Consider the following 6,000-nt stretch of genomic DNA (forward strand, 5'->3'; position numbering starts at 1 on the left):
TATATATATATATATATATAAGACGGACCAGGTGAGAACCACATGCCCATGAGAAAACTGAGAACCACATTCCCATGAGAAAACTGAGAACCAACCGCAACCGTCCACGTGTCCAGATCTAACGGATCAAAAACATTGTTTTTTTTTTAAATGCAGTGACATTTTCGTAAATAATTGAACTTTGAAGTGTAATTAAATTGTATTAAAAGTGCAAGTAAAAGTTTCATATAGTGCACCTAAGTGCAAGTAAAATTTATTAAAACTGTAAGAAATAATGTACACTGAGAATGAATATTAAGTACACCTAACGTTAATCATTAAGTGCCCCAGTGTGGAAGACGTTATCATTAGGTGAACCAATGTTAAAAAGGTAAATTACTTGCACTACTAAGTGAAACTAGTTGCACTTTTAAGTTATTTTACTTGCATTTCTTACCTGCACAATTGCACCAGTTGCTTGCACTTTTAATACATGTTACTTGCACCAAAGTTTGAGTTATTTACAAATATACAACTGCGAGGAACCGTTTTCGACCTTGACTGATCTTATGCTTGATCGACCCGACCTCGATGCAAGACCGAGCAATAAATAGTCAATGTACACCTTCTACCTTGCGCTGAGATCGATACCAACCCTGTGGCGTCAGGACGAGTATCCCAAACAAGGTCACTTGGATCGCATTTAATTTAACTAAGATTCATGGTCCAAAACCTGATTTTATTATCTAGTGGCCAGTCAAGAATATCGCAACACGTGGACTCCACTACACAGTCGTCGAGCTTGCAGATTGCATGCGCAACACGTGTAAGGCATGTCGAGAGCTCGACATGTGCCCCTCTTAACTCCTATAAATAGCACATTAATTACGAAGAGAAAGACTTTTGGGCATTTCTACCTAACCATATCCATCTCGGGACACTCCGGCCCACTGCCATATGTTCCTGAGCTCAACTACTTGAACCGTTAAGTAGACTTGTATAACTCTACGGAATAAATCTAGTTACGTACATTTATCCATATATACTAGTGTATTTACTACATCAGTGACTTAAATATCTACGGTGATATGTAAAAGTGCACTCAAGATCTATGATTCTCGCTAAACTATAAAGTTACACTTTTACATATCATTTGATATACTTTATAGATTTGCGTAGTGCACTTTCAGTGCTTAAAAGTTTATATTTACTAAATTGTTGTCACATTTTTTTTTTTTTTGCTTTAGAGTTTAATCATCTCATATTAATGGTTAGCATTACTTTGCAATTTATATGTGAGAACTTGTTCTCACCTTATCTTATAGGTATATTATTAGTTCTATTTGCAACGCTTGACTAGAACAATGGACGCAAGAGAATTAGGCAAAAACCAAATATATATATACGAGACTTCTCGCTACATAAATCATCCCCAAAACAATAACTTAGCAAGGCATTACACAACTGAGTTAAAGCTTTGTGTTTGAAAAGGATTTTGGTTTTAGAAAAAAGAGTTTTAGTAAGAAAGGCAAGGAGTGGAAAAAAGAAATAAGAAGAAGCAATAATAGAGTGATCTATGCACACTATCTTTATCTTTATGATATGATAGCACGGTTTTCTTTTTATGTTTTGCACGCAAAGGAGCGCCAAAAATACTGATGTGAAGCTCCAGACGTAAACAAATAATCATCTACCATTTATATCAAATTTTACTTGTAACTTTCTCTTTTTGTATGTACCGTGTATCATCTCAATATATATATATATATATATATATATATATATATATATATATATATATATATATATCACATTCCATATTCTCTACTTCCTTTTAGCTAAGCTAGGTAAAAGGTCACATTAAGATGTTTGCAATTGATTGTATATAGTAATGGATTTAATCTGTCACATGGGACCAAATTATCCAATTACCTTATTGATCATATACATTATTGTGCTAGGCACATTATATTGACTTGTAATGCCCCACCCCCAACCCCCAAAATAACCCTATATATAATATTAAATATATAAATAAATTTCTTGACCTAACTTATATTATATATAATCAGCTTGGTTGGCGTGAGTATTCGTACACTCTCATCCCTTAAAAAGGGTCGGGAGTTCGAACCCCCTCTCGTATGCAAAAACTAATCTGGTGAGCACTTTGTCTTTAATTGGGTCGACCCGGTGTGAATGAATTTAAATGTGCATCCTACAGTTATGACCTGCTCAGGATACAAATCTCATGGTCTGACAAAAAAAACAAACTTATATTATATATATATATATATATATATATAGAATGAAGCTGGTTGTGTGTATTGGGGTTCCACTAAGCACCACCTTTATTTGCCAAATATAGAATATTTCAACTTTTGATTGCAGGGTTGATATGAAAGGGGGCACTTATTGGGGCAAACATGCATTGAATGGTCTTTTCATATTATCAAAAACCATGTTTTGCAATTATTAAATTATTTACTAAAAGCTCCATTATTAGTTTGTTGTTGTTGTTGATGAATGATGATGATTTGAGGGGGAAAATCATATCCGATCCATCCACCTTGTACGTACTGTATATATGTTATTGTGGCCTGCTGCTACTTGCAATTATTGTTGCCATTTTGAAACTGTCCATACTATGATTGTTGGTTTTGTTTTAGACATTTTATCCTCTCTTCTCTCTGTGTGATGCCAGTTGTATCTGTAAGCAATATCATAATAATAATTCATTTCACTGTTGTGTATTCTCTTGCCTAGCTACTTTCATAATTATTGGGTATGTAATAAAAAGGTTTTGGCATTGTATCCTCCAATAAATAAATAAATAAATAAATAAATATATATATATATATATATATATATATATATATATATATATATATAGGGTTGCATTCAAATACAAACCCTCTTAAAATACAAACTTCCTTTAAAATACAAACTTGAACTCGTGCACACATTAACATACTTATATGCACACAGCACGGATGAGGAAAAATCATAATCATCCATCAAAGCGCGTGCACACATTAACATACTTGCATGCACAGAACGCGTATGAGGAAAAAATCACACTCATCCATCAAAGTCCGTGCACACATTAACATACTTACATGCACACAGTTTGTATTTTAAGGGAGGTTTGTATTTTAAGGGGGGTTTGTATTTGCAAATAATCCTATATATATATGTGGTAGAGTTCTAGTGAGAACATGTGCTTAGGTGAGAACACATCATGTGCATCTATCTAATATTTTTTTAATGGTCTAGATTATATTAAGTGTATGCGTACACGCATTAAATGTGCGCAAAAACAGTTTGCGCACATTTAATGCGTGTACGCATACACTTAATATAATCTAGACCATTAAAAAATATTAGATGGATGCACGTGATGTGTTCGAATATGATCCTAACACTCTCTCTCTCTCTCTCTTTCTATATATATATATATATATATATATATTCAAGTTGAGTTAATTTTTTTTTTTGGTTAATTGGTAGCTTATTTGGTACTCAAGTGATAGATTATGAGCAAAGACGTAAGATCAAGACCTGTCAACCGCACTATGAGAATAACACCCATTGTGGTGGCCTCCTTGTGGAATTTCCATGATTTATCCTTCCACCATCTTGTTGGATCAAGGTGAAGGATTTTGCCTTTTGTGGGTAAAATTGAGTTACGTTTTTCATTTGTACAAGGGATGATCGTGGTTCAGTTTCGGTTACGAACCGGCGATACCCGATCTAAAAAATGACGAGCAAATCTCACCGAAAAATTAACAGTTTTAAAAGCCGTGGATTGCAATTAACAAGACTCCAATAGTCACAGGACCCAAAATTGAAATTTACTCCTTTTTTTCTGATTTGAAACCTTTCCTAATATTATAGTACCCGAACCAGAACCGTCCTGATTTAGTTTCTATGGTTTGAATCGAACTGTGGTCATCCTTAGTACACAATTACGTTAATTCCATATTTAGTTTTATACTTTTCAATTCTAGTCCACACAGTTGCGTGTACTATGGTCCACACAATAATGATTGGGGTGGATGTGGGGTGGGGTAGGATAAATGGTGGATGTAGTCACCTTGACCCATTGTCATTTGTTCATTTCTAATGTATCTAAATTGATTTTTAAGTGTGAGTTAAATGACTTAGGAGATGAAAATTACAAATTTATTCTTATAATTACCAGTGAATTCACCGGATGCAAATGGAAAACTAAAATGGAAAACATAATCGGATTTCAATTTGAAGTGGTCGTCTCGGCTATTGGCTCGTTTGTGGGATCTTTGGTGCAATCAGATGACAGGAACTTTGACGGATCTATACGTACTTTCTATCGGGTACATGTAACTATTGATATCACTAAGCCTTTGAAGAAACAAATGAAGTTGAAGAAGGAAAATGGAACATGGGTGGTAGTTGACTTCCAATACGAGAAACTACCCACCTTCTATTTTATGTGCGGTATCATTGGCCATGGTGACAAGTACTGCCCTAAAATGTTACAAGGTGCTGATTTACTAGCTGAAAAGCCTTTTGGTGCATGGCTGCGTGCGGGTACAAGAAGAACTGTTCCTTCTGTGCGACAATGGTGGATAGCGCCAGAATCTAACGCAAATAGTAAACTCTGGAAGGCGCTCGGAATGGAGGCTAACGAGGAACACGGAAATAGTCTTCATACTGGGAAAGGAAAAGAACCAGTGTATGGCTCTGACTCAGGTAATGCGAATAATACTGATGTTGGACACACAACTGTGGCGGAAGTTGTCGTTGCTGAGCAGAAAAGACGTTGTGTTGAAGAAGCAGGAGGGGAAAAGACAACTGTTGTGACCGAGATGGATGTTTTAGGCTGCTTTGCCAAAAAAACGTGGAGAAGGCGGGACTTGTTGTGCAAGCCCGCCTAGGATTATGAGTTTACTATCTTGGTATTGTCGGGGACATGGCAACCCGACGACAGCTCGTGTGCTAGCAGATCTTATTTGTGCAAAGAGGCCAAGTGTGGTTTTTTTTTTATGGAAACTTTTGTTGACAGAAATAAAATGGAGTTTGTGCGTTCGCATCTAGGTTTTGATAACGTGTTTACAGTGGATGACGTTGGACATAGAGGTGGCTTGGCTATACTTTGGTCCAATACTGTGGATATAAGCATTACTGATTTTTCAAGTCACCATATAGATACTATTCTAGCGTTGGACGTGGGTAGCCCTGTTTGGCGATTCACAGGCTACTATGGTTTTCCTGAGAGGAAGGGTAGACGAGAAGCGTGGTAAATGTTGCGATCATTGGCTTCCCAAAGTACATTACCTTGGGTGGTGATGGGAGGCTACAATGATCTACTTGATCAATCTAAGAAGAGAGGTCGAGTACCCCATCCTGACTTGTTAATTAATGGGTTCAGAGAGGCTGTGGCTGACTATGGTTTAATGGATTTCCCGTTCGAAGGAAATCAATTTACATGGGAGCGATCACGAGGCTCTAGTAATATGATTTAAGAGAAGTTGGACCAAATACTTACATCTGATAGTTGGTTAACTATGTTTGAAGGTGCCAAGGCAAGCTCGTTATTATGCCCTTGCAGTGATCATTTGCCTTTGATTCTCATACCAATTGTGATGCAGCGTGTGTGTAAGAGGACTCGTTTTTGTTTTGACAATATGTGGCTCCGAGAAGACAAACGTCGAGAAATTGTTTCCCAAAGTTGGTGCAAAACGATAGGCCTTGATACCCTCACCAAAATAGAATGTTGTGGCCGAGACATTTGGCAATGGGGGCGAAATTATAATAAAGACTTTCAGCGGAGAATAGACCAGTGTAAAGCTACACTTGAAGTGTTGCGTCCTCGACGTGATGAAGACGGATTTAAGGAGTATTTTTGTGTTGAAAAGGAATTGCTTAATCTCCTTGAACAACAACATACTTTCTAGAAGCAACGGGCTAAGGAACATTGGTACAGGGAGGAAGATGTTAACAACAAATACTTTCACAACTCTGTTAAGGCTAGACGACGCA

The sequence above is a fragment of the Ipomoea nil genome, unplaced genomic scaffold, assembly GCF_001879475.1.
Source record: "Ipomoea nil cultivar Tokyo-kokei standard unplaced genomic scaffold, Asagao_1.1 scaffold2280, whole genome shotgun sequence".
Lineage (NCBI taxonomy): Eukaryota > Viridiplantae > Streptophyta > Magnoliopsida > Solanales > Convolvulaceae > Ipomoea > Ipomoea nil.